The sequence below is a fragment of the Schistocerca gregaria genome, unplaced genomic scaffold, assembly GCF_023897955.1.
Source record: "Schistocerca gregaria isolate iqSchGreg1 unplaced genomic scaffold, iqSchGreg1.2 ptg000451l, whole genome shotgun sequence".
In the NCBI taxonomy this organism is placed as follows: domain Eukaryota; kingdom Metazoa; phylum Arthropoda; class Insecta; order Orthoptera; family Acrididae; genus Schistocerca; species Schistocerca gregaria.
The window spans coordinates 131,996-151,685 of record NW_026061871.1 but is presented as its reverse complement, the minus strand read 5'-3'; the positions used below and the strand labels follow the sequence as shown (position 1 = coordinate 151,685).

Below are 19,690 nucleotides of genomic sequence, written 5' to 3'. Positions count from 1 at the left end.
AATCACCCATGCAGATGACTTTTCCGACTTTACGCAACGCTCACGCTAGTGACAGCCTTATTTATAGTTCGTCGTCGCGCCAAAGCGAATGAGCACATTTCGCCTACGGCTTAGGCCGCTCTCCTAGTGTGGCTGCTCTGTGTCTGCAGGCAGCGAGGGGCTGCAAGCTTCCTGTGTTCGCACCTATATCACCTGTGCTTCCTTGTCAGAGACAGACTATCGCAAAACATACAACTCACTCCATGAATTGATTGCTACGGCATCTGTTATCAGCAGTCACAACCAGCAACACCAGTAGCAGCCGACTGCACGCAAACAATGGGAACGTGCAGTGGGATTTACGTGAAATCGGCGCAAGGCAGATCTTTCCGACGTAGGCCTGAGAATCTTATGGGAACATTTGTACTGTTTCTAAATTAAGTGTAGGTGTGGGAGGAGGGTGCTTCCTGCGCACGAATAAAAGCACGCTCGCCAATTGTGGATGTTAATCGTTCGCTCGTATCTGCCTACACACCTCCGCTGGTTGGGAATTATTCCACTTGCATGGCAAGGTGCGCATGTAGGTGTGTTAAAAATTCTGGAGGCGCTGGGTATCGATCCCAGTACCTCTCGCACGCTAAGCGAGCGCTCTACCATCTGAGCTACGCCCACCCCCCCGTTAACTAGTAGTGCTACATACAGTCATATCAACGTCACAGACCCTTGCACTCCCATTATTCCGCAGACAAACTCTACTCTCTATGTATCAGTGAGGGTGTCTTTCAGGTTTCGTGCATTCTGTATCGAATCGTAGTTGGCCACAATGAAAATGGCACGCATAACGTCGAAAATAGGGTTCAGACACCGCTCTGAGTAAGACGAACGTGTTGTCCACCTCTAGACTTCAATGACGTTAAGCCGTGATACCTAAGAGAGATCTGCACTCGATAACACCACGATAACAGCCGGTCCCCACACTTACATCTTGCTCTCCTTATGACAGTATACATCATATCAGTCTGTGACGCTGGTTTTGCAACTTCTTGCGTGCGTTTATGTTCGCCGCGACCAACACTTACCATGCACTGACCACAAAACATGGAGGAGCCGGGGCTTGAACGCGAGACCGTTCACACGCTAAGCGAACGATCTGCCAACTGAGCTACAGCTACACACACGACCAAGCCTGGCTATTCTCCATTCTTTGCGACTCTGATGTGCACGAACACGATGGTTGGTTGGTTTGTAGCGGCGAAGGTACCAGAATACAAAGGCGCGGACACGTTCATATACACAAGAGTTCCAAGTAGTTTCGATGCTCTGGTATTACGAATACAAATTCCGTCTGTTTTGAACGTCTTAAATTGAAAGGGCGGTCACAAATTGGTCCATTTCACTCCTTGTCCACAATCACACAACACCTGAGGTAACAAGCACATCTCGAGCCCCATTGTGCTCTCCATTGTTCATGCCAACTCAGTGCCTCGCTCTTTGCTACTGTGTAAAACTCTTGTCGTCCAACTGCAAAACACTGGGACACAACAAGTTTCCGTGTCCCCATTGCACTGATCGTACTACGAAACGCTCCCCAAACTTGGCAATCACCCATGCAGATGACTTTTCCGACTTTACACGACGCTCACGGAACGCTCACGCTAGTGACAGCCTTATTTATAGTTCGACGTCGCGCCAAAGCGAATGAGCACATTTCGCCTACGGCTTAGGCCGCTCTTCTAGTGTGGCTGCTCTGTGTCTGCAGGCAGCAAGGGGCTGCAAGCTTCCTGTGTTCGCACCTATATGACCTGTGCTTCCTTGTCAGAGACAGACTATCGCAAAACATACAACTCACTCCATGAATTGATTGCTACGGCATCTGTTATCAGCAGTCACAACCAGCAACACCAGTAGCAGCCGACTGCACGCAAAGAATGGGAACGTGCAGTGGGATTTACGTGAAATCGGCGCAAGGCAGATCTTTCCGACGTAAGTCTGAGAATCTTATGGGAACATTTGTACTGTTTCTAAATTAAGTGTAGGTGTGGGAGGAGGGTGCTTCCTGCGCACGAATAAAAGCACGCTCGCCAATTGTGGATGTTAATCGTTCGCTCGTATCTGCCTACACACCTCTGCTGGTTGGGAATTATTCCACTTGCATGGCAAGGTGCGCATGTAGGTGTGTTAAAAATTCTGGAGGCGCTGGGTATCGATCCCAGTACCTCCCGCACGCTAAGCGAACGCTCTACCATCTGAGCTACGCCCAACCCCCCCGTTAACTAGTAGTGCTACATACAGTCATATCAACGTCACAGACCCTTGCACTCCCATTATTCCGCAGACAAACCCTACTCTCTATGTATCAGTGAGGGTGTCTTTCAGGTTTCGTGCATTCTGTATCGAATCGTAGTTGGCCACAATGAAAGTGGCACGCATAACGTCGAAAATAGAGTTCAGATACCGCTCTGAGTAAGACGAACGTGTTGTCCACTCTCTAGACTTCAATGACGTTAAGCCGTGATACCTAAGACAGATCTGCACTCGATGACACCACGATAACAGCCGGTCCCCACACTTACATCTTGCTCTCCTTATGACAGTATACATCATATCAGTCTGTGACGCTGGTTTTGCAACTTCTTGCGTGCGTTTATGTTCGCCGCGACCAACACTTACCATGTACTGACCACAAAACATGGAGGAGCCGGGGCTTGAACCCGAGACCGTTCACACGCTAAGCGAACGATCTGTCAACTGAGCTACAGCTACACACACGACCAAGCCTGGCTATTCTCCATTCTTTGCGACTCTGATGTGCACGGACACGATGGTTGGTTGGTTTGTAGCGGCGAAGGTACCAGAATACAAAGGCGCGGACACGTTCATATACACAAGAGTTCCAAGTAGTTTCGATGCTCTGGTATTACGAATGCAAATTCCGTCTGTTTTGAACGTCTTAAATTGAAAGGGCGGTCACAAATTGGTCCATTTCACTCCTTGTCGACAATCACACAGCACCTGAGGTAACAAGCACATCTCGAGCCCCATTGTGCTCTCCATTGTTCATGCCAACTCAGTGCCTCGCTCTTTGCTACTGTGTAAAACTCTTGTCGTCCAACTGCAAAACACTGGGACACAACAAGTTTCCGTGTCCCCATTGCACTGATCGTACTACGAAACGCTCCCCAAACTTGGCAATCACCCATGCAGATGACTTTTCCGACTTTACACGACGCTCACGCAACGCTCACGCTAGTGACAGCCTTATTTATAGTTCGACGTCGCGCCAAAGCGAATGAGCACATTCCGCCTACGGCTTAGGCCGCTCTTTTAGTGTGGCTGCTCTGTGTCTGCAGGCAGCGAGGGGCTGCAAGCTTCCTGTGTTCGCACCTATATGACCTGTGCTTCCTTGTCAGAGACAGACTATCGCAAAACATACAACTCACTCCATGAATTGATTGCTACGGCATATGTTATCAGCAGTCACAACCAGCAACACCAGTAGCAGCCGACTGCACGCAAAGAATGGGAACGTGCAGTGGGATTTACGTGAAATCGGCGCAATTGTGGATGATAATCGTTCGCTTGTATCTGCCTACACACCTCTGCCGGTTGGGAACTATTCCACTAGCATGGCAAGGTGCGCATGTAGGTGTGTTAAAAATTCTGGAGGCGCTGTGTATCGATCCCAGTACCTCTCGCACACTAAACGAGCGCTCTACCATGTTAAAAATTCTGTGTTAAAAATTCTGGAGGCGCTGGGTATCGATCCCAGTACCTCTCGCACACTAAACGAGCGCTCTACCATCTGAGCTACGCCCACCCCCCCGATAACTAGTAGTGCTACATACAGTCATATCAACGTCACAGACCCTTGCACTCCCATTATTCCGCAGACAAACACTACTCTCTATGTATCAGTGAGGGTGTCTTTCAGGTTTCGTGCATTCTGTATCGAATCGTAGTTGGCCACAATGAAAGTGGCACGTATAACGTCGAAAATAGAGTTCAGACACCGCTCTGAGTAAGACGAACGTGTTGTCCACCTCTAGACTTCAATGACGTTAAGCCGTGATACCTAAGACAGATCTGCACTCGATAACACCACGATAACAGCCGGTCCCCACACTTACATCTTGCTCTCCTTATGACAGTATACATCATATCAGTCTGTGACGCTGGTTTTGCAACTTCTTGCGTGCGTTTATGTTCGCCGCGACCAACACTTACCATGCACTGACCACAAAACATGGAGGAGCCGGGGCTTGAACCCGAGACCGTTCACACGCTAAGCGAACGATCTGCCAACTGAGCTACAGCTACACACACGACCAAGCCTGGCTATTCTCCATTCTTTGCGACTCTGATGTGCACGGACACGATGGTTGGTTGGTTTGTAGCGGCGAAGGTACCAGAATACAAAGGCGCGGACACGTTCATATACACAAGAGTTCCAAGTAGTTTCGATGCTCTGGTATTACGAATGCAAATTCCGTCTGTTTTGAACGTCTTAAATTGAAAGGGCGGTCACAAATTGGTCCATTTCACTCCTTGTCCACAATCACACAGCACCTGAGGTAACAAGCACATCTCGAGCCCCATTGTGCTCTCCATTGTTCATGCCAACTCAGTGCCTCGCTCTTTGCTACTGTGTAAAACTCTTGTCGTCCAACTGCAAAACACTGGGACACAACAAGTTTCCGTGTCCCCATTGCACTGATCGTACTACGAAACGCTCCCCAAACTTGGCAATCACCCATGCAGATGACTTTTCCGACTTTACACGACGCTCACGCAACGCTCACGCTAGTGACAGCCTTATTTATAGTTCGACGTCGCGCCAAAGCGAATGAGCACATTTCGCCTACGGCTTAGGCCGCTCTTCTAGTGTGGCTGCTCTGTGTCTGCAGGCAGCGAGGGGCTGCAAGCTTCCTGTGTTCGCACCTATATGACCTGTGCTTCCTTGTCAGAGACAGACTATCGCAAAACATACAACTCACTCCATGAATTGATTGCTACGGCATATGTTATCAGCAGTCACAACCAGCAACACCAGTAGCAGCCGACTGCACGCAAAGAATGGGAACGTGCAGTGGGATTTACGTGAAATCGGCGCAATTGTGGATGATAATCGTTCGCTTGTATCTGCCTACACACCTCTGCCGGTTGGGAACTATTCCACTAGCATGGCAAGGTGCGCATGTAGGTGTGTTAAAAATTCTGGAGGCGCTGTGTATCGATCCCAGTACCTCTCGCACACTAAACGAGCGCTCTACCATGTTAAAAATTCTGTGTTAAAAATTCTGGAGGCGCTGGGTATCGATCCCAGTACCTCTCGCACACTAAACGAGCGCTCTACCATCTGAGCTACGCCCACCCCCCCGATAACTAGTAGTGCTACATACAGTCATATCAACGTCACAGACCCTTGCACTCCCATTATTCCGCAGACAAACACTACTCTCTATGTATCAGTGAGGGTGTCTTTCAGGTTTCGTGCATTCTGTATCGAATCGTAGTTGGCCTCAATGAAAGTGGCACGCATAACGTCGAAAATAGAGTTCAGACACCGCTCTGAGTAAGACGAACGTGTTGTCCACCTCTAGACTTCAATGACGTTAAGCCGTGATACCTAAGACAGATCTGCACTCGATAACACCACGATAACAGCCGGTCCCCACACTTACATCTTGCTCTCCTTATGACAGTATACATCATATCAGTCTGTGACGCTGGTTTTGCAACTTCTTGCGTGCGTTTATGTTCGCCGCGACCAACACTTACCATGCACTGACCACAAAACATGGAGGAGCCGGGGCTTGAACCCGAGACCGTTCACACGCTAAGCGAACGATCTGCCAACTGAGCTACAGCTACACACACGACCAAGCCTGGCTATTCTCCATTCTTTGCGACTCTGATGTGCACGGACACGATGGTTGGTTGATTGTAGCGGCGAAGGTACCAGAATACAAAGGCGCGGACACGTTCATATACACAAGAGTTCCAAGTAGTTTCGATGCTCTGGTATTACGAATGCAAATTCCGTCTGTTTTGAACGTCTTAAATTGAAAGGGCGGTCACAAATTGGTCCATTTCACTCCTTGTCGACAATCACACAGCACCTGAGGTAACAAGCACATCTCGAGCCCCATTGTGCTCTCCATTGTTCATGCCAACTCAGTGCCTCGCTCTTTGCTACTGTGTAAAACTCTTGTCATCCAACTGCAAAACACTGGGACACAACAAGTTTCCGCGTCTCCATTGCACTGATCGTACTACGAAACGCTCCCCAAACTTGGCAATCACCCATGCAGATGACTTTTCCGACTTTACACGACGCTCACGCAACGCTCACGCTAGTGACAGCCTTATTTATAGTTCGACGTCGCGCCAAAGCGAATGAGCACATTTCGCCTACGGCTTAGGCCGCTCTCCTAGTGTGGCTGCTCTGTGTCTGCAGGCAGCGAGGGGCTGCAAGATTCCTGTGTTCGCACCTATATCACCTGTGCTTCCTTGTCAGAGACAGACTATCGCAAAACATACAACTCACTCCATGAATTGATTGCTACGGCATCTGTTATCAGCAGTCACAACCAGCAACACCAGTAGCAGCCGACTGCACGCAAAGAATGGGAACGTGCAGTGGGATTTACGTGAAATCGGCGCAAGGCAGATCTTTCCGACGTAGGCCTGAGAATCTTATGGGAACATTTGTACTGTTTCTAAATTAAGTGTAGGTGTGGGAGGAGGGTGCTTCCTGCGCACGAATAAAAGCACGCTCGCCAATTGTGGATGTTAATCGTTCGCTCGTATCTGCCTACACACCTCTGCTGGTTGGGAATTATTCCACTTGCATGGCAAGGTGCGCATGTAGGTGTGTTAAAAATTCTGGAGGCGCTGGGTATCGATCCCAGTACCTCCCGCACGCTAAGCGAACGCTCTACCATCTGAGCTACGCCCAACCCCCCCGTTAACTAGTAGTGCTACATACAGTCATATCAACGTCACAGACCCTTGCACTCCCATTATTCCGCAGACAAACCCTACTCTCTATGTATCAGTGAGGGTGTCTTTCAGGTTTCGTGCATTCTGTATCGAATCGTAGTTGGCCACAATGAAAGTGGCACGCATAACGTCGAAAATAGAGTTCAGATACCGCTCTGAGTAAGACGAACGTGTTGTCCACTCTCTAGACTTCAATGACGTTAAGCCGTGATACCTAAGACAGATCTGCACTCGATGACACCACGATAACAGCCGGTCCCCACACTTACATCTTGCTCTCCTTATGACAGTATACATCATATCAGTCTGTGACGCTGGTTTTGCAACTTCTTGCGTGCGTTTATGTTCGCCGCGACCAACACTTACCATGTACTGACCACAAAACATGGAGGAGCTGGGGCTTGAACCCGAGACCGTTCACACGCTAAGCGAACGATCTGTCAACTGAGCTACAGCTACACACACGACCAAGCCTGGCTATTCTCCATTCTTTGCGACTCTGATGTGCACGGACACGATGGTTGGTTGGTTTGTAGCGGCGAAGGTACCAGAATACAAAGGCGCGGACACGTTCATATACACAAGAGTTCCAAGTAGTTTCGATGCTCTGGTATTACGAATGCAAATTCCGTCTGTTTTGAACGTCTTAAATTGAAAGGGCGGTCACAAATTGGTCCATTTCACTCCTTGTCGACAATCACACAGCACCTGAGGTAACAAGCACATCTCGAGCCCCATTGTGCTCTCCATTGTTCATGCCAATTCAGTGCCTCGCTCTTTGCTACTGTGTAAAACTCTTGTCATCCAACTGCAAAACACTGGGACACAACAAGTTTCCGCGTCTCCATTGCACTGATCGTACTACGAAACGCTCCCCAAACTTGGCAATCACCCATGCAGATGACTTTTCCGACTTTACACGACGCTCACGCAACGCTCACGCTAGTGACAGCTTTATTTATAGTTCGACGTCGCGCCAAAGCGAATGAGCACATTTCGCCTACGGCTTAGGCCGCTCTCCTAGTGTGGCTGCTCTGTGTCTGCAGGCAGCGAGGGGCTGCAAGCTTCCTGTGTTCGCACCTATATCACCTGTGCTTCCTTGTCAGAGACAGACTATCGCAAAACATACAACTCACTCCATGAATTGATTGCTACGGCATCTGTTATCAGCAATCACAACCAGCAACACCAGTAGCAGCCGACTGAACGCAAAGAATGGGAACGTGCAGTGGGATTTACGTGAAATCGGCGCAAGGCAGATCTTTCCGACGTAGGCCTGAGAATCTTATGGGAACATTTGTACTGTTTCTAAATTAAGTGTAGGTGTGGGAGGAGGGTGCTTCCTGCGCACGAATAAAACCTCGCTCGCCAATTGTGGATGTTAATCGTTCGCTCGTATCTGCCTACACACCTCTGCTGGTTGGGAATTATTCCACTTGCATGGCAAGGTGCGCATGTAGGTGTGTTAAAAATTCTGGAGGCGCTGGGTATCGATCCCAGTACCTCCCGCACGCTAAGCGAGCGCTCTACCATCTGAGCTACGCCCACCCCCCCGTTAACTAGTAGTGCTACATACAGTCATATCAACGTCACAGACCCTTGCACTCCCATTATTCCGCAGACAAACCCTACTCTCTATGTATCAGTGAGGGTGTCTTTCAGGTTTCGTGCATTCTGTATCGAATCGTAGTTGGCCACAATGAAAGTGACACGCATAACGTCGAAAATAGAGTTCAGATACCGCTCTGAGTAAGACGAACGTGTTGTCCACTCTCTAGACTTCAATGACGTTAAGCCGTGATACCTAAGACAGATCTGCACTCGATGACACCACGATAACAGCCGGTCCCCACACTTACATCTTGCTCTCCTTATGACAGTATACATCATATCAGTCTGTGACGCTGGTTTTGCAACTTCTTGCGTGCGTTTATGTTCGCCGCGACCAACACTTACCATGTACTGACCACAAAACATGGAGGAGCCGGGGCTTGAACCCGAGACCGTTCACACGCTAAGCGAACGATCTGTCAACTGAGCTACAGCAACACACACGACCAAGCCTGGCTATTCTCCATTCTTTGCGACTCTGATGTGCACGGACACGATGGTTGGTTGATTGTAGCGGCGAAGGTACCAGAATACAAAGGCGCGGACACGTTCATATACACAAGAGTTCCAAGTAGTTTCGATGCTCTGGTATTACGAATGCAAATTCCGTCTGTTTTGAACGTCTTAAATTGAAAGGGCGGTCACAAATTGGTCCATTTCACTCCTTGTCGACAATCACACAGCACCTGAGGTAACAAGCACATCTCGAGCCCCATTGTGCTCTCCATTGTTCATGCCAACTCAGTGCCTCGCTCTTTGCTACTGTGTAAAACTCTTGTCATCCAACTGCAAAACACTAAGACACAACAAGTTTCCGCGTCTCCATTGCACTGATCGTACTACGAAACGCTCCCCAAACTTGGCAATCACCCATGCAGATGACTTTTCCGACTTTACGCAACGCTCACGCTAGTGACAGCCTTATTTATAGTTCGACGTCGCGCCAAAGCGAATGAGCACATTTCGCCTACGGCTTAGGCCGCTCTCCTAGTGTGGCTGCTCTGTGTCTGCAGGCAGCGAGGGGCTGCAAGCTTCCTGTGTTCGCACCTATATCACCTGTGCTTCCTTGTCAGAGACAGACTATCGCAAAACATACAACTCACTCCATGAATTGATTGCTACGGCATCTGTTATCAGCAGTCACAACCAGCAACACCAGTAGCAGCCGACTGCACGCAAAGAATGGGAACGTGCAGTGGGATTTACGTGAAATCGGCGCAAGGCAGATCTTTCCGACGTAGGCCTGAGAATCTTATGGGAACATTTGTACTGTTTCTAAATTAAGTGTAGGTGTGGGAGGAGGGTGCTTCCTGCGCACGAATAAAAGCACGCTCGCCAATTGTGGATGTTAATCGTTCGCTCGTATCTGCCTACACACCTCTGCTGGTTGGGAATTATTCCACTTGCATGGCAAGGTGCGCATGTAGGTGTGTTAAAAATTCTGGAGGCGCTGGGTATCGATCCCAGTACCTCTCGCACGCTAAGCGAGCGCTCTACCATCTGAGCTACGCCCACCCCCCCGTTAACTAGTAGTGCTACATACAGTCATATCAACGTCACAGACCCTTGCACTCCCATTATTCCGCAGACAAACCCTACTCTCTATGTATCAGTGAGGGTGTCTTTCAGGTTTCGTGCATTCTGTATCGAATCGTAGTTGGCCACAATGAAAGTGACACGCATAACGTCGAAAATAGAGTTCAGATACCGCTCTGAGTAAGACGAACGTGTTGTCCACTCTCTAGACTTCAATGACGTTAAGCCGTGATACCTAAGACAGATCTGCACTCGATGACACCACGATAACAGCCGGTCCCCACACTTACATCTTGCTCTCCTTATGACAGTATACATCATATCAGTCTGTGACGCTGGTTTTGCAACTTCTTGCGTGCGTTTATGTTCGCCGCGACCAACACTTACCATGTACTGACCACAAAACATGGAGGAGCCGGGGCTTGAACCCGAGACCGTTCACACGCTAAGCGAACGATCTGTCAACTGAGCTACAGCTACACACACGACCAAGCCTGGCTATTCTCCATTCTTTGCGACTCTGATGTGCACGGACACGATGGTTGGTTGATTGTAGCGGCGAAGGTACCAGAATACAAAGGCGCGGACACGTTCATATACACAAGAGTTCCAAGTAGTTTCGATGCTCTGGTATTACGAATGCAAATTCCGTCTGTTTTGAACGTCTTAAATTGAAAGGGCGGTCACAAATTGGTCCATTTCACTCCTTGTCGACAATCACACAGCACCTGAGGTAACAAGCACATCTCGAGCCCCATTGTGCTCTCCATTGTTCATGCCAACTCAGTGCCTCGCTCTTTGCTACTGTGTAAAACTCTTGTCATCCAACTGCAAAACACTGGGACACAACAAGTTTCCGCGTCTCCATTGCACTGATCGTACTACGAAACGCTCCCCAAACTTGGCAATCACCCATGCAGATGACTTTTCCGACTTTACGCAACGCTCACGCTAGTGACAGCCTTATTTATAGTTCGACGTCGCGCCAAAGCGAATGAGCACATTTCGCCTACGGCTTAGGCCGCTCTCCTAGTGTGGCTGCTCTGTGTCTGCAGGCAGCGAGGGGCTGCAAGCTTCCTGTGTTCGCACCTATATCACCTGTGCTTCCTTGTCAGAGACAGACTATCGCAAAACATACAACTCACTCCATGAATTGATTGCTACGGCATCTGTTATCAGCAATCACAACCAGCAACACCAGTAGCAGCCGACTGAACGCAAAGAATGGGAACGTGCAGTGGGATTTACGTGAAATCGGCGCAAGGCAGATCTTTCCGACGTAGGCCTGAGAATCTTATGGGAACATTTGTACTGTTTCTAAATTAAGTGTAGGTGTGGGAGGAGGGTGCTTCCTGCGCACGAATAAAACCTCGCTCGCCAATTGTGGATGTTAATCGTTCGCTCGTATCTGCCTACACACCTCTGCTGGTTGGGAATTATTCCACTTGCATGGCAAGGTGCGCATGTAGGTGTGTTAAAAATTCTGGAGGCGCTGGGTATCGATCCCAGTACCTCCCGCACGCTAAGCGAGCGCTCTACCATCTGAGCTACGCCCACCCCCCCGTTAACTAGTAGTGCTACATACAGTCATATCAACGTCACAGACCCTTGCACTCCCATTATTCCGCAGACAAACCCTACTCTCTATGTATCAGTGAGGGTGTCTTTCAGGTTTCGTGCATTCTGTATCGAATCGTAGTTGGCCACAATGAAAGTGACACGCATAACGTCGAAAATAGAGTTCAGATACCGCTCTGAGTAAGACGAACGTGTTGTCCACTCTCTAGACTTCAATGACGTTAAGCCGTGATACCTAAGACAGATCTGCACTCGATGACACCACGATAACAGCCGGTCCCCACACTTACATCTTGCTCTCCTTATGACAGTATACATCATATCAGTCTGTGACGCTGGTTTTGCAACTTCTTGCGTGCGTTTATGTTCGCCGCGACCAACACTTACCATGTACTGACCACAAAACATGGAGGAGCCGGGGCTTGAACCCGAGACCGTTCACACGCTAAGCGAACGATCTGTCAACTGAGCTACAGCAACACACACGACCAAGCCTGGCTATTCTCCATTCTTTGCGACTCTGATGTGCACGGACACGATGGTTGGTTGATTGTAGCGGCGAAGGTACCAGAATACAAAGGCGCGGACACGTTCATATACACAAGAGTTCCAAGTAGTTTCGATGCTCTGGTATTACGAATGCAAATTCCGTCTGTTTTGAACGTCTTAAATTGAAAGGGCGGTCACAAATTGGTCCATTTCACTCCTTGTCGACAATCACACAGCACCTGAGGTAACAAGCACATCTCGAGCCCCATTGTGCTCTCCATTGTTCATGCCAACTCAGTGCCTCGCTCTTTGCTACTGTGTAAAACTCTTGTCATCCAACTGCAAAACACTAAGACACAACAAGTTTCCGCGTCTCCATTGCACTGATCGTACTACGAAACGCTCCCCAAACTTGGCAATCACCCATGCAGATGACTTTTCCGACTTTACGCAACGCTCACGCTAGTGACAGCCTTATTTATAGTTCGACGTCGCGCCAAAGCGAATGAGCACATTTCGCCTACGGCTTAGGCCGCTCTCCTAGTGTGGCTGCTCTGTGTCTGCAGGCAGCGAGGGGCTGCAAGCTTCCTGTGTTCGCACCTATATCACCTGTGCTTCCTTGTCAGAGACAGACTATCGCAAAACATACAACTCACTCCATGAATTGATTGCTACGGCATCTGTTATCAGCAGTCACAACCAGCAACACCAGTAGCAGCCGACTGCACGCAAAGAATGGGAACGTGCAGTGGGATTTACGTGAAATCGGCGCAAGGCAGATCTTTCCGACGTAGGCCTGAGAATCTTATGGGAACATTTGTACTGTTTCTAAATTAAGTGTAGGTGTGGGAGGAGGGTGCTTCCTGCGCACGAATAAAAGCACGCTCGCCAATTGTGGATGTTAATCGTTCGCTCGTATCTGCCTACACACCTCTGCTGGTTGGGAATTATTCCACTTGCATGGCAAGGTGCGCATGTAGGTGTGTTAAAAATTCTGGAGGCGCTGGGTATCGATCCCAGTACCTCTCGCACGCTAAGCGAGCGCTCTACCATCTGAGCTACGCCCACCCCCCCGTTAACTAGTAGTGCTACATACAGTCATATCAACGTCACAGACCCTTGCACTCCCATTATTCCGCAGACAAACCCTACTCTCTATGTATCAGTGAGGGTGTCTTTCAGGTTTCGTGCATTCTGTATCGAATCGTAGTTGGCCACAATGAAAGTGACACGCATAACGTCGAAAATAGAGTTCAGATACCGCTCTGAGTAAGACGAACGTGTTGTCCACTCTCTAGACTTCAATGACGTTAAGCCGTGATACCTAAGACAGATCTGCACTCGATGACACCACGATAACAGCCGGTCCCCACACTTACATCTTGCTCTCCTTATGACAGTATACATCATATCAGTCTGTGACGCTGGTTTTGCAACTTCTTGCGTGCGTTTATGTTCGCCGCGACCAACACTTACCATGTACTGACCACAAAACATGGAGGAGCCGGGGCTTGAACCCGAGACCGTTCACACGCTAAGCGAACGATCTGTCAACTGAGCTACAGCTACACACACGACCAAGCCTGGCTATTCTCCATTCTTTGCGACTCTGATGTGCACGGACACGATGGTTGGTTGATTGTAGCGGCGAAGGTACCAGAATACAAAGGCGCGGACACGTTCATATACACAAGAGTTCCAAGTAGTTTCGATGCTCTGGTATTACGAATGCAAATTCCGTCTGTTTTGAACGTCTTAAATTGAAAGGGCGGTCACAAATTGGTCCATTTCACTCCTTGTCGACAATCACACAGCACCTGAGGTAACAAGCACATCTCGAGCCCCATTGTGCTCTCCATTGTTCATGCCAACTCAGTGCCTCGCTCTTTGCTACTGTGTAAAACTCTTGTCATCCAACTGCAAAACACTGGGACACAACAAGTTTCCGCGTCTCCATTGCACTGATCATACTACGAAACGCTCCCCAAACTTGGCAATCACCCATGCAGATGACTTTTCCGACTTTACGCAACGCTCACGCTAGTGACAGCCTTATTTATAGTTCGACGTCGCGCCAAAGCGAATGAGCACATTTCGCCTACGGCTTAGGCCGCTCTCCTAGTGTGGCTGCTCTGTGTCTGCAGGCAGCGAGGGGCTGCAAGCTTCCTGTGTTCGCACCTATATCACCTGTGCTTCCTTGTCAGAGACAGACTATCGCAAAACATACAACTCACTCCATGAATTGATTGCTACGGCATCTGTTATCAGCAGTCACAACCAGCAACACCAGTAGCAGCCGACTGAACGCAAAGAATGGGAACGTGCAGTGGGATTTACGTGAAATCGGCGCAAGGCAGATCTTTCCGACGTAGGCCTGAGAATCTTATGGGAACATTTGTACTGTTTCTAAATTAAGTGTAGGTGTGGGAGGAGGGTGCTTCCTGCGCACGAATAAAACCTCGCTCGCCAATTGTGGATGTTAATCGTTCGCTCGTATCTGCCTACACACCTCTGCTGGTTGGGAATTATTCCACTTGCATGGCAAGGTGCGCATGTAGGTGTGTTAAAAATTCTGGAGGCGCTGGGTATCGATCCCAGTACCTCCCGCACGCTAAGCGAGCGCTCTACCATCTGAGCTACGCCCACCCCCCCGTTAACTAGTAGTGCTACATACAGTCATATCAACGTCACAGACCCTTGCACTCCCATTATTCCGCAGACAAACCCTACTCTCTATGTATCAGTGAGGGTGTCTTTCAGGTTTCGTGCATTCTGTATCGAATCGTAGTTGGCCACAATGAAAGTGGCACGCATAACGTCGAAAATAGAGTTCAGATACCGCTCTGAGTAAGACGAACGTGTTGTCCACTCTCTAGACTTCAATGACGTTAAGCCGTGATACCTAAGACAGATCTGCACTCGATGACACCACGATAACAGCCGGTCCCCACACTTACATCTTGCTCTCCTTATGACAGTATACATCATATCAGTCTGTGACGCTGGTTTTGCAACTTCTTGCGTGCGTTTATGTTCGCCGCGACCAACACTTACCATGTACTGACCACAAAACATGGAGGAGCCGGGGCTTGAACCCGAGACCGTTCACACGCTAAGCGAACGATCTGTCAACTGAGCTACAGCTACACACACGACCAAGCCTGGCTATTCTCCATTCTTTGCGACTCTGATGTGCACGGACACGATGGTTGGTTGATTGTAGCGGCGAAGGTACCAGAATACAAAGGCGCGGACACGTTCATATACACAAGAGTTCCAAGTAGTTTCGATGCTCTGGTATTACGAATGCAAATTCCGTCTGTTTTGAACGTCTTAAATTGAAAGGGCGGTCACAAATTGGTCCATTTCACTCCTTGTCGACAATCACACAGCACCTGAGGTAACAAGCACATCTCGAGCCCCATTGTGCTCTCCATTGTTCATGCCAACTCAGTGCCTCGCTCTTTGCTACTGTGTAAAACTCTTGTCATCCAACTGCAAAACACTAAGACACAACAAGTTTCCGCGTCTCCATTGCACTGATCGTACTACGAAACGCTCCCCAAACTTGGCAATCACCCATGCAGATGACTTTTCCGACTTTACGCAACGCTCACGCTAGTGACAGCCTTATTTATAGTTCGACGTCGCGCCAAAGCGAATGAGCACATTTCGCCTACGGCTTAGGCCGCTCTCCTAGTGTGGCTGCTCTGTGTCTGCAGGCAGCGAGGGGCTGCAAGCTTCCTGTGTTCGCACCTATATCACCTGTGCTTCCTTGTCAGAGACAGACTATCGCAAAACATACAACTCACTCCATGAATTGATTGCTACGGCATCTGTTATCAGCAGTCACAACCAGCAACACCAGTAGCAGCCGACTGCACGCAAAGAATGGGAACGTGCAGTGGGATTTACGTGAAATCGGCGCAAGGCAGATCTTTCCGACGTAGGCCTGAGAATCTTATGGGAACATTTGTACTGTTTCTAAATTAAGTGTAGGTGTGGGAGGAGGGTGCTTCCTGCGCACGAATAAAAGCACGCTCGCCAATTGTGGATGTTAATCGTTCGCTCGTATCTGCCTACACACCTCTGCTGGTTGGGAATTATTCCACTTGCATGGCAAGGTGCGCATGTAGGTGTGTTAAAAATTCTGGAGGCGCTGGGTATCGATCCCAGTACCTCTCGCACGCTAAGCGAGCGCTCTACCATCTGAGCTACGCCCACCCCCCCGTTAACTAGTAGTGCTACATACAGTCATATCAACGTCACAGACCCTTGCACTCCCATTATTCCGCAGACAAACCCTACTCTCTATGTATCAGTGAGGGTGTCTTTCAGGTTTCGTGCATTCTGTATCGAATCGTAGTTGGCCACAATGAAAGTGACACGCATAACGTCGAAAATAGAGTTCAGATACCGCTCTGAGTAAGACGAACGTGTTGTCCACTCTCTAGACTTCAATGACGTTAAGCCGTGATACCTAAGACAGATCTGCACTCGATGACACCACGATAACAGCCGGTCCCCACACTTACATCTTGCTCTCCTTATGACAGTATACATCATATCAGTCTGTGACGCTGGTTTTGCAACTTCTTGCGTGCGTTTATGTTCGCCGCGACCAACACTTACCATGTACTGACCACAAAACATGGAGGAGCCGGGGCTTGAACCCGAGACCGTTCACACGCTAAGCGAACGATCTGTCAACTGAGCTACAGCTACACACACGACCAAGCCTGGCTATTCTCCATTCTTTGCGACTCTGATGTGCACGGACACGATGGTTGGTTGATTGTAGCGGCGAAGGTACCAGAATACAAAGGCGCGGACACGTTCATATACACAAGAGTTCCAAGTAGTTTCGATGCTCTGGTATTACGAATGCAAATTCCGTCTGTTTTGAACGTCTTAAATTGAAAGGGCGGTCACAAATTGGTCCATTTCACTCCTTGTCCACAATCACACAGCACCTGAGGTAACAAGCACATCTCGAGCCCCATTGTGCTCTCCATTGTTCATGCCAACTCAGTGCCTCGCTCTTTGCTACTGTGTAAAACTCTTGTCATCCAACTGCAAAACACTGGGACACAACAAGTTTCCGCGTCTCCATTGCACTGATCGTACTACGAAACGCTCCCCAAACTTGGCAATCACCCATGCAGATGACTTTTCCGACTTTACGCAACGCTCACGCTAGTGACAGCCTTATTTATAGTTCGACGTCGCGCCAAAGCGAATGAGCACATTTCGCCTACGGCTTAGGCCGCTCTCCTAGTGTGGCTGCTCTGTGTCTGCAGGCAGCGAGGGGCTGCAAGCTTCCTGTGTTCGCACCTATATCACCTGTGCTTCCTTGTCAGAGACAGACTATCGCAAAACATACAACTCACTCCATGAATTGATTGCTACGGCATCTGTTATCAGCAGTCACAACCAGCAACACCAGTAGCAGCCGACTGCACGCAAAGAATGGGAACGTGCAGTGGGATTTACGTGAAATCGGCGCAAGGCAGATCTTTCCGACGTAGGCCTGAGAATCTTATGGGAACATTTGTACTGTTTCTAAATTAAGTGTAGGTGTGGGAGGAGGGTGCTTCCTGCGCACGAATAAAAGCACGCTCGCCAATTGTGGATGTTAATCGTTCGCTCGTATCTGCCTACACACCTCTGCTGGTTGGGAATTATTCCACTTGCATGGCAAGGTGCGCATGTAGGTGTGTTAAAAATTCTGGAGGCGCTGGGTATCGATCCCAGTACCTCTCGCACGCTGGGCGAGCGCTCTACCATCTGAGCTACGCCCACCCCCCCGTTAACTAGTAGTGCTACATACAGTCATATCAACGTCACAGACCCTTGCACTCCCATTATTCCGCAGACAAACCCTACTCTCTATGTATCAGTGAGGGTGTCTTTCAGGTTTCGTGCATTCTGTATCGAATCGTAGTTGGCCACAACGAAAGTGGCACGCATAACGTCGAAAATAGAGTTCAGACACCGCTCTGAGTAAGACGAACGTGTTGTCCACTCTCTAGACTTCAATGACGTTAAGCCGTGATACCTAAGACAGATCTGCACTCGATGACACCACGATAACAGCCGGTCCCCACACTTACATCTTGCTCTCCTTATGACAGTATACATCATATCAGTCTGTGACGCTGGTTTTGCAACTTCTTGCGTGCGTTTATGTTCGCCGCGACCAACACTTACCATGTACTGACCACAAAACATGGAGGAGCCGGGGCTTGAACCCGAGACCGTTCACACGCTAAGCGAACGATCTGTCAACTGAGCTACAGCTACACACACGACCAAGCCTGGCTATTCTCCATTCTTTGCGACTCTGATGTGCACGGACACGATGTTTGGTTGGTTTGTAGCGGCGAAGGTACCAGAATACAAAGGCGCGGACACGTTCATATACACAAGAGTTCCAAGTAGTTTCGATGCTCTGGTATTACGAATGCAAATTCCGTCTGTTTTGAACGTCTTAAATTGAAAGGGCGGTCACAAATTGGTCCATTTCACTCCTTGTCGACAATCACACAGCACCTGAGGTAACAAGCACATCTCGAGCCCCATTGTGCTCTCCATTGTTCATGCCAACTCAGTGCATCGCTCTTTGCTACTGTGTAAAACTCTTGTCATCCAACTGCAAAACACTGGGACACAACAAGTTTCCGCGTCTCCATTGCACTGATCGTACTACGAAACGCTCCCCAAACTTGGTAATCACCCATGCAGATGACTTTTCCGACTTTACACGACGCTCACGCTAGTGACAGCCTTATTTATAGTTCGACGTCGCGCCAAAGCGAATGAGCACATTTCGCCTACGGCTTAGGCCGCTCTCCTAGTGTGGCTGCTCTGTGTCTGCAGGCAGCGAGGGGCTGCAAGCTTCCTGTGTTCGCACCTATATCACCTGTGCTTCCTTGTCAGAGACAGACTATCGCAAAACATACAACTCACTCCATGAATTGATTGCTACGGCATCTGTTATCAGCAGTCACAACCAGCAACACCAGTAGCAGCCGACTGCACGCAAAGAATGGGAACGTGCAGTGGGATTTACGTGAAATCGGCGCAAGGCAGATCTTTCCGACGTAGGCCTGAGAATCTTATGGGAACATTTGTACTGTTTCTAAATTAAGTGTAGGTGTGGGAGGAGGGTGCTTCCTGCGCACGAATAAAAGCACGCTCGCCAATTGTGGATGTTAATCGTTCGCTCGTATCTGCCTACACACCTCTGCTGGTTGGGAATTATTCCACTTGCATGGCAAGGTGCGCATGTAGGTGTGTTAAAAATTCTGGAGGCGCTGGGTATCGATCCCAGTACCTCTCGCACGCTAAGCGAGCGCTCTACCATTTGAGCTACGCCCACCCCCCCCGTTAACTAGTAGTGCTACATACAGTCATATCAACGTCACAGACCCTTGCACTCCCATTATTCCGCAGACAAACCCTACTCTCTATGTATCAGTGAGGGTGTCTTTCA

General features: G+C 49.1%; 6 non-coding genes across 6 annotated transcripts; all 6 read right to left on the bottom strand.

The window, feature by feature from the left end:
• Window positions 1–578: 578 nt before the first annotated feature.
• Window positions 579–652, bottom strand: Trnaa-agc (transfer RNA alanine (anticodon AGC)). Its single transcript has one exon. It is a non-coding gene; the product is annotated as a tRNA-Ala (tRNA).
• Window positions 653–10,034: 9,382 nt separating this feature from the next.
• Window positions 10,035–10,108, bottom strand: Trnaa-agc (transfer RNA alanine (anticodon AGC)). Its single transcript has one exon. It is a non-coding gene; the product is annotated as a tRNA-Ala (tRNA).
• A 3,082-nt stretch (window positions 10,109–13,190) lies between these two features.
• Window positions 13,191–13,264, bottom strand: Trnaa-agc (transfer RNA alanine (anticodon AGC)). Its single transcript has one exon. It is a non-coding gene; the product is annotated as a tRNA-Ala (tRNA).
• A 3,082-nt stretch (window positions 13,265–16,346) lies between these two features.
• Trnaa-agc (transfer RNA alanine (anticodon AGC)) lies at window positions 16,347–16,420 on the bottom strand. The gene has a single exon. It is a non-coding gene; the product is annotated as a tRNA-Ala (tRNA).
• A 1,504-nt stretch (window positions 16,421–17,924) lies between these two features.
• Trnaa-agc (transfer RNA alanine (anticodon AGC)) lies at window positions 17,925–17,998 on the bottom strand. Its single transcript has one exon. It is a non-coding gene; the product is annotated as a tRNA-Ala (tRNA).
• A 1,505-nt stretch (window positions 17,999–19,503) lies between these two features.
• On the bottom strand, window positions 19,504–19,577 carry Trnaa-agc (transfer RNA alanine (anticodon AGC)). The gene has a single exon. It is a non-coding gene; the product is annotated as a tRNA-Ala (tRNA).
• Window positions 19,578–19,690: the final 113 nt, after the last annotated feature.